The sequence below is a fragment of the Chenopodium album genome, chromosome 14 (genome assembly GCF_948465745.1).
Source record: "Chenopodium album chromosome 14, dcCheAlbu1.1, whole genome shotgun sequence".
Lineage (NCBI taxonomy): Eukaryota > Viridiplantae > Streptophyta > Magnoliopsida > Caryophyllales > Amaranthaceae > Chenopodium > Chenopodium album.
Window position 1 is genome coordinate 17,296,908 of NC_137847.1, and position 10,128 is coordinate 17,307,035.

Here is a 10,128-nt window from a genome sequence, read left to right on the forward strand (position 1 = left end):
AAAGAGTGTGGCTCCAGATTTCATAATAGTGAAAAGAGAGATGTATTTAAATAATAGTCAAAGTAGTTTTTTTTGAAGAGGTATCGCTTGACTGCTTGAGGTCATGTATTGAGCCAGCGAGAGCAATTAATATAAGTGTTGTAGTGATAAGTATTAGGGGTAATAGTAATTTGGATTTAAATTTATTTAAAGTCTAATGCAATCAAAAGTAACCTTCTAAATTGAATTGGATTTCTTATTAAAATCAATGGAATGGATTCAATTTGTTTCGAAAATTAAACTTTGGGAATGGATCAGTTTGATGAATAGAGTTCCTTAATGTTTTATTGTATATATGTATGTTGCTCGTTACATGTAAACGAATCAGTATACTAAATTACTAACTCAGCTTAGATTATGAGTAGGCAGTGACGGATCTAAAAAAATATTTAATGGGGTTAAATAATAGTTTACAATTTTTAATCGGGTCATGCGAGTAATTTCTATGGAAAAAAAAAACTTAATTTTTTAGAAAAAAACTTTATTTTAAAGGAAAAAATTTCCTTCTTCCATGTTCAAGAAGGACCCCACTTAAATTATATGTAAGTCTGCCACTGCGAGTAAGCCATGTTCTTTTCACTTAAAACTTCTCCGTAATAACATTAAGTGAAAATAACTCCAACTAGTAAAATTGAATTAAATATAACCAAACTAATTTGGTTATATAATCTTTAAAGTGGAACGTGTTCATAACCTTGCCCAACGAGCTATCGATGAGGAGTCACCTCATCACATGTAGAACTAAACGAGAAGTCGAGAAGTTGAATACTTGTACTTTCCTTTTGTTTGTTTATGTTTCATTTTCTTCTATTTGTAAGTTTACCATATTGCCAAAAATAAATAAATAAAAATAAATAAATCTCTTTTTTTTTTTTTTTTTTTGGTTATTTATTTTATTTTAGAGATCCTAATTTCAATTAGCGCTTGTTCTCTTCAACTTCAATTCAATTCAGTTCAATTCAATTCAGCTTAGTTTTTAATTTGTTTTTCTCATAAAATATTCATTTCAGCTTTGTTCAGTTTAGTTCAATTCATTTCAGCTCCAATCAGTTTAGTTCAGCTTAATTCAGTAAATCAGAATAGGCCCTTAAGCTACCCATAAATCCACCAAACATGCTATAACGTTCACAAACAATGTAATCCTGAAATCATTTTATTGAAAAAAAAATTTGAGTAAATACATTTGTAGATTGTGTAGAATCCAAAATGATTATATTCTCCAAATCCAAATCCAATTAACAATTATAGTAACATTTGCTGAAGAATCTTACATACATTTCCATCACGTAGTTTTCAGACACAAAAGGTTGGCTAAAGATGCTTGCTTATCTCTCATGGAAGCTTCACCCTAAAATGGGTATGAAAAATGTGTGCCTTTCATTTGCACTTTTCTTATTCTATTTTAATCATAAATGGGTTAATTAGGTTGCAGTTACTTTCCCATAATAAAAATAAATAAATTGGTTGCTTTAATTTCTTAATTCCAAAAATGTGGAACTTTACCTAATGTTCTTCTTTCTTTAATAAGGTATTAAGTGTTGTCAAAAAAAAAAAAAAAAAAAAAAAAAAAAAAAAGAAGGTATAAGGTTTATATTTATGTGGTAGAAATCCTCTCAAACATTTGCATCACATAGTTCATGTACGGCTCATATGTACTTTTTTTGAACCCTAAGTGCGCTATTTAAGGGTCATTTTATATAGGAAAATGATGTATAATCCTAAGGTTGTAACAGTGCGTCTTGTGTGCGGATGGCCACATCATGTGGCTTGTAAAAGAATAATGTAACTCCTATAATACTAACCAATGTAACCCCTGTAACATTGTCCGATTAACCCTTATAACACTAACGAAGTAACCCCTATAACACTAACGAAGTAACCCCTATAATGGTTGGCCACACCGTGTGGCCAGTCACTTACATGAATTTGTGTTACACAAAACTAGAATTGCAAGTGAAATTAATTCGCGGCCTTGTGTACCTGTTCGTTCCATGCTCAATTTAGCCGCTAGATAATACAGTTTTAAAGATCTGCCCCTCATTTTCTGTTTCCTTAAGGGTCCAGTGCACCGGCACTTGACTTACCTCAACCTTTTTAAGAATTTAAGTTGGACCAAGTGACCAAAAAACACCCTAACACCCCCAACCGGCCAACCCTACCAATGTTGTTGTGATTAGATCGATGAGAGTCATGAGAATGTTACATTGCTTTATCAATCGGAAGCTAAGCCGGCTTATTATATGTATATTGTTCAAGACTTTGCCTTATTGTGCGACTCATCCCATAAATTGTATGAAATTGATGTCGCTCAAGACAAGTCAGTGAAGATATACACCCTTAACTACCTTTGCATTCGTACACAACCAAAGTCCTGCTAAGCATTGGATTTCTCACACAAAAACAATCATAAACATTAATCAAAAATTAAAAACCCAGCAAATTAAAGAATTAATCCCGCAATCTTCAGGGATCATAATCAAACATCATTGCTAATTAACCAAAGAAAAAAAAACCCCCTCAATTTCTATGCAATTGGCCTATTTAATGACCAATCACCAATTCTTAAAACAATCCCTCTTTTTTTTTGTTTGTTTGATAAAAATATTAAAACAATTATATCATCCTATATGATTTCATAATTCATATCCCTTAAGACATAAATATATGACCAACTAGATTAAGAAAGGAGTAGACCACAAGCAATGTACAACATTGAAGAAATGGTGAGAATGATGGAAGTAAGAGGATGGACATCTAAGGAAGCGCCATTCGATTTCTTATAATTTGGTGGATGATGAATGGCATTCGAACCGCCTCCACCAACACCCCTTCCAACACCCGAACCACCACCACCACCATGTCCTCCTGCCGCGCCTTTCTTCATATAGTAATGATACTTATTTGCTTCATTTTTATCATCACTAACCTTGTTATTTACTTCCTCTTCATTTTGTAAGCTGTTCTTATTTGTCTTATGTTCACCTGCATTTAAATGAAAGGTTAACTATGATTATTATAAGTATAATACATCTAAAATAATTCGAAATACAACAAAATTAACCTACTAAGAAGTATAAATTTGATATAAGCTAAGTTAAAACCATATGATATAAATAAAATTTCTCTAAAATGAAAATATTAAGGAAAAATTTGGACCTTTATGTTGTAGGAAGTCTTTCATATTAGGAGGATTATTGGATATTGTGGCAGATGAATTTAACTCAACTAAAGAGAAAAAGATGAGGAGCAACAATAAGAGATTTTGTAGATTCATGGTTTCTCTACTCTAGCTTTCTCTCTTAGTGGTAATGTGTGTAGTAATTAATAGTAGGCCTCATAGGTAAGGAATGAATGAGGTTTTTATATATATGTGAAGATAAGAAAATACAGAGGACTGAAAAACGTTTTATATGAATCTATACTAATATATTATAAAAGCGTTTTTAAACAAGCAAATTTCAAAATAGCTGTAACATGACACTCTTCATTCTTCTTTTAGTTTTATTTTATGTCATCCACGTATAATTTAAACGAATATATTTTGTACGAGATTTGATCCTGTATAATGAAATTTGTGAACAAAAAACCCTATATAATTTGGTGCTATATATTAAAAAAAAAAACATAAAATTGGTGTAATTTTTTTCCAAAAGTAATAAATAATACTAATATTGCATATACACTATACATAAACACTCTTCAATTCGGATTCAATTAAAATCTTGTCCAATTCAATAAGTGTTTTGAATAATTACGATTCAATTTGCACATGGTTTTTTCCACTTAGGAGGTTAGTTGCAAAGGATATATATGTACCTAAGGTATTTGTGTAATACGAAGTACTTCTTATATAGATATTATTAATATATACGTCCTCTGTTTTTTTTTGTAGTTGTAACACTTCCCTAAAATGGAAATGTCACAATAGTTGCAACACACTATAATTAGAAAGTATTTTATGTCAAAAGTTGTATTATTACACTTATTAAAATCTCACGACCCACTAAATTATACTCTTAACTATCTCTCTCCTCCATTTTAATTGTTTTAAATCACATAAGACCCACTTTTCTTAGATACTGTAAAAAGGTGTGTGTTGCAAGTATTAAAAAACGGAGGAAGTATAACTTATACTAGGCCGGACCCCTTCAAAAAAAGTTAAGTCATTTTTTATCACATCACAATAATAATAATTTATGTTTTGCACACCTAAAACAAAAACCAATTTTAATTAATTAATTAGAAGTGTAGATAACATTATTAAATGGTGGAAGTATATATTAAGGAGCCAAAAGATATATATTTTATTTTAATTAATTTGTAGAAACATATAGAATAAAATCTTGTTCACTTTGAAAAGCTAAGTTGTATCTTGTAGGGAAATGGCATTGACAGACTGGCAAAGGATAGTTTTGAAATGAATCACTGTCCAAATTATGCTTACTCTTTGAAAGTGGTCATCTATGGTATGGTGGACCTTAAGCTTCTGGAATTTGAAAACGGCTTTGCATTGTAAATCAAATGGTGGGGTCTAAGATCTGACATTCATTTGGTTCATTATCATACATTAACAAAAGCTTAATAATGTGGTTTATAACGTTCTTAATCTTGTTTACCGTGTAACTAACAAATTTTGAATAATGTTAGATTTCTCGTTCATACTTCAAGTTCTATAGAAACTGAGATATAAAGATAGACTATGGTATTTCATTACACATTTTCAAAGGCAAATAACTTAAATTTCTAACCGTCAAGATCAAACATAGAATTGAAGATGTTTATATTCCTAAGAAATACAAAATCCTAGGAAAGAGGAATATGGAGTTGTGTTTAGTTGGAGGAAAATGAGAAAAGAAATTTGAAGGATTTCTCACCAAGCCTCCCTGTTGTGGGTCCAGCTTAAGTTATGGTAAAATGTTTTATTATTTTGGTCTTAATGAATGACCCAAATTGTATTACATTTTACTTATAGTAATGAGTCCAACTTTGAGCTTATTTTTCGTGGCTTGTTTAGTAAGCTTTTGAGGGTAATTCTTGCTAAGTGTGGGCAACAAGTGCAGTAAGAAGGGAGAAGAAAAACACACAAAAGTGAGGGTTTTGAGAGAAGGCAATTTTCAGGGACAACATTTAGAGATTTGTCTGTCGCTGTAAATTCCATCGTTGGATCGTCTTCAAAATTTGACAGTTTATTCCTAACATCAAGATCTTCATTATGAACGGTTGGTCATCGTCTTAAGCTCTAGTTTCGTCAGAATTGTCTCCTGACAAAACTGTTGTCTTTTGGTGATTTTTACTTCTTTTGTTCACTATTTTCATCTCTTATTATTTGGTGTATGTTGGTGGATGTGAAAACCTTATGTAGACTGATTTGGAGTTTATTTTACCCTCAATTATTAATAAGAGAAGATTAAGGGTGGACTTTTCAAGAGGTCTCGTGGTTTTTTACTCTTCACATCGAAGAGATATTTCCACATGTAATTCTCGTGTTGATTGAATTATTTTACTGCTTGTTTGTGCTTTGTTGTTATTGTTCATTACTTGGTGTAATTGGTGAATTGATTTTGGTGAATTAGTTTGGGTTGATTGGTTAGTGTATATGGTTGATTATCTTGATTGTGTGACATTTTGGGTGTGGTTGCGACCCCCTTCCGATCCCTATACCCCCTTGGTAATTGGAAGGAATTTCCTAGAGTGCCAACCAAATAAATTAGCTCAATTCCTAGAAAATAAGAGAAATTTTTTTTCATGAAATATGAATTCCCATAGGAACTACGTAAAACGATACCTGAAATTTTTGTACCTTAATAAAAAAAATTGTCCAAATCATTGGTGTATCATTGGAGGTATGTCATTCACATTACATCAATGTTTTGAGTTACAACTTACAACGATTCACTCAAATTGTCCAAGTACAAGATATCCCTCCAACTACAACATCCTTTTCATGGAAAAAACAACTAGATACACATCTAGTTTAGGAGTGCCTAGATAGGGGCTTCACTAGCAACGACTTGTGGCGAATTTGGCAATATTACCCTCTTGCAACAATTTTTTATGAGTACTTTTCTTGCTCTAATATCACAGTCCTAGTATTTGTTTATACGTTGATGCAGAACCTTAACAAATCTTGAATCTCAAAGTTTCGTTTCCAAATGTGCGGACCTAGATCTAGAAGAGTAGAGGCTATTCCATTAGTTAAAAAGAATTGGTCTTAAAGAAATTTGGATCTAGATTTTTTTATTATATTTTTTATTACGCTAAAATGACAAGAATAAAGACAAATTTTAAACATTGGAATTTTCACAAGTATGACAATATATAATATATCTCCACAAACATAATGAATGGTAAAATACAAATATTGTATATGAAGTTTATGGTAAATAATTATAAACATTATTTACCTTTTTAGCAACCCGATTCAACACCAACGTACCAAACATGTGGAGATGATTAGATGAATATTGATTTTGTTCGAGACAAGTCTTGTAATACTATATATATTGATCAATGGTACAAACTCCAATTTGAGGAGTTTTCCCAAAATCCAACAAATACTGCCTTTAATTTATATTACTTGCAAAATTTGCAAAAAAAAAAATGGATATTTTATATTATTTCCAACAAATGTTTACTATCTTGCTTAAATTGTCATTTTTTTTTTCTCTCTTTCGTCATCATATGCATGTAATGCATGCATCTCTTTCTTTCTATCTTCATTTAACACTCACAAACAAATTTTATTTCTGAATCCATACAATCTTCTAAAATTATAATTAATAAAAATTGAGATAGTATAAAATACTGAGTTTTAACTTTTAAGATATAAAACAACAATTCAAACGTTGGATATATAAATTAGGATTGCCGGAATGTTGTGTCAAAATTTAAAGTCAGCCCCTTATGAGTGTTATGACTCCATAAATGTACAAGTCTTCACATAGGCCCATTGACATAAGACCCACAAGGAAAATACAACTGGATTTAAAAGTAGAGCACATTGGTATAAATGGACTCTTCCCCAATAAGTAGGAGGCAATTTTACCCAACTCGTCTATGTTTTGCACAAATTAAAATTACATTATCCAAATCAAATCCATCTGCCTTAATTCTATAGCATAACATAACATAAATTTTGAATTAAAAATAGTTTTAGTGGTTAGAGTTTTTCCTCCCAATTCCAAAGCACTATGGGATCAATTTTCATCTCCGTCCTTGTGACTCTAAACACACCCAAAAAAAAAATAATAATAATAAATAAAATAAAAATCAAACATTAACTTGCTTCCAAAAAAAAAAAAAAAAAATCCAACATCCTTGAGGCAAAAATTGCACAAGGCAAGGATATTCGACCACTAGGAATAAGCTTCCTACAACATGAAAAGTATCATTTTATATGCTAAAGATCAATATTGCAAATTTAATGTATGTAGTTAACACCCATTACAAAATAAAAATAAAAAATTGATCAAACAATTATATGAAATAAAACAGAAGAGAGTCCATCTTAATTAAGGAGTAACAAATTTGTCTAAATATTACAGCAATTACACATCAAAAGATAATTAAATCTGAAAAACAAGGTAGGCAAAGGTAACATAAGCAAAGAAGAAACAATTGTTGACAAGCCATGATGCATTGCTTTTACGAGTCGTAGGAGCACGATTGTTTAGATTACCACCACCGCCAGCGCCTCTGCCGCCACGACCACCCTGTCTCCGGTAGGCATGGATGGCATGATTTCCCCAATCAACGTTACTATTTGTAACTTTGTTACATTTGATACCATTTCCATTTGAAGCAATTTGTTGCCCATGGCATAATGTCTTATTTACTATTGTCTCATCTGTAACATGCAAATTGCAAGTTTACAACCTTATATTACCAATATAAATTCATAAAAGTAATTAATCTTTTTAGTAGTGGTATAAAATTAATCATCAAACTATAAATTAATCATCAAATTATAAATTAATCATCAAAGACAGTCAACTTTCACCAATTTTTTTATACTAATTATATAATTAGCTAGGTAGATAACAATTAAAGCTTGTAGTAAGAGTGTTTGACTTTTATTTACATGTTCATTTTTATTTTCTACCATGTATGATATGAAATAATTATCACATAATTTACTTCAAAATATTGTCTCGATTAAGAAGATGAACTATATACCAAATATTTATACCCAAAACAATGATCAAGAATCACTAAATATGATTTTACTGTCTTCGTTATTGATCTAATAAAAATTCTAATAGTATTATTAAACTTAATTAGCAAAATTATTAATCATAAGCAATGCCACATTAATTTGCAAATTAGATCCTACACTTGAGAGCAAAGGAAAGATTTACGGAAAAAAAAATATATGAATGAAAATAATAAAAGAGAGAAGATTTATTACAAGTACCTTTAAAAGATGCATCATGATTAGCCGGGGAGCTGGATTTGGCTACTGATATCAAATTTGAGAAGGCTAGAAAGGAAATGATGAAGAACACAAAAACAAGTTTCATGTTTAATTATTTTGTTTTTATTTTTTTATTTTTTTTTCTGGATTGGGTGAGTATAATTTTTACTTTGATGAAAGTTATTTAAAGTTAGTTTGAGAACTAAGTACGAAACTACTTCATTGAATGATTGGTTTTGCTTTTGGAAAAGTGAAAGGTGCTTTCACGTGTCTGCAGTACGGTACTTCAATCATTAGTACTAATTTTAATTATTAAATTACATTTATGATGAAAATAATTGTAGATTAACTAGTCAAGTTAATAATGGTGGTTGACTATGGTTGTTTTTATACTGGTATGTTGGAATAAAACTTAAGTATGGAACTAATGTGTTATTGGTCCTTTTTCTTTTCAAAGGATTGATGATATGTGCAGCATTAACTCAAGGAAACAAGATCTACTTCCTTACCATCTTAGCCAATAACAATTGATGTCATCTATACATATAAATATAACTATAAATAACATGCATCAATTAAAAAGGAAATACGAGATAAGCAGTTGAAAAAAAAAAAGGAATAAAATCAATATTTCATAAACAATAGAGTGTTAAAAATTATCTTTCTATACTCTTTACCAATTAGTAACATTATTTTTAACATTTATGCATAACATACATAATCGATCATAATATATTTCATTTTGTCAAAAAAGATGATAATATATTTCATAAAAACACAATTTAATCAAAGTGGTAACTCGGTGCAACGTGCAGGCCGCACACTGGTTTAAACAATTTAAATGATGACATTAGTTTTTAAATGTTGACACGGTTTTAAATGATGCTTTTATAACTTTTAAATTGTTGTAAATTTTTATAAAATTTGGTAAAATCATGTATCGTAATCATCATATATGAAGTACTTTCATTTTCTTTTAGTTGCATCATAACCACCATATATGAAGTACTTCCTTTGTTTTCTTTTAATTACAACATTTTGAAATTTTGCACTATTTCCGTTTTTCTATTTGACCAACTATATTGATTAATAGTCATGTAAAAATTCGTTGAATTTAAACTTCGAGCTTCAATGCTATTTTTCATTTTATTTTATTTTTGTAAACAAGCTTCAATGCCATTTAATTAAGCAGAGAGAATGATATTTTTTAGTAGAAAAAATAGGTCTTCTAATAATGGAGGGGGGAAAAAATCAAAACTGAATACATAGTTATTGAATTTATCATACATTAGTTGAATTTTGAAAAGTGGATGAATTTCTTTCAATTTGTGAAGAAATTCACTGAGCGTTAGTTGTTGGCCTTGGAAAAGAATCAGTTACATTTTAGCATCTTGAATGTACAGAATCTTAAATTCAAGGTTGACATCATATCAATTGCACAACAATATCCTTATATTTCTAAAGTCAAGTTTTATTTTGTAGCCTTCCAACCATCATCAGGTCCATCACATATCCTTTTCTCTATGCCAGATTGCCTTGCCAACGCATAAGAATGAAGTACATACAAATTTTTTAAAGGAAGTGTCGAGAAGGTTAGTACGCATAAGAATGAAGTACATACAAATTTTTTAAAGGAAGTGTCGAGAAGGTTAGTAGAGAACGTGTTGCATACATTA

At 30.2% G+C, this 10,128-nt stretch overlaps 2 long non-coding RNA genes across 2 annotated transcripts; both read right to left on the reverse strand.

Annotated features, from left to right (window-relative positions):
* Positions 1-2,479: 2,479 nt before the first annotated feature.
* On the reverse strand, positions 2,480-3,507 carry LOC145579029 (uncharacterized). The gene is made up of 2 exons (XR_014098975.1): positions 3,196-3,507; positions 2,480-3,021 (listed from the first exon to the last, which is right to left on the reverse strand). It is a non-coding gene; the product is annotated as an uncharacterized LOC145579029 (long non-coding RNA).
* Positions 3,508-7,406: 3,899 nt separating this feature from the next.
* LOC145579030 (uncharacterized) lies at positions 7,407-8,626 on the reverse strand. The gene is made up of 2 exons (XR_014098976.1): positions 8,453-8,626; positions 7,407-7,885 (listed from the first exon to the last, which is right to left on the reverse strand). It is a non-coding gene; the product is annotated as an uncharacterized LOC145579030 (long non-coding RNA).
* Between the last annotated feature and the right edge of the window lie 1,502 nt (positions 8,627-10,128).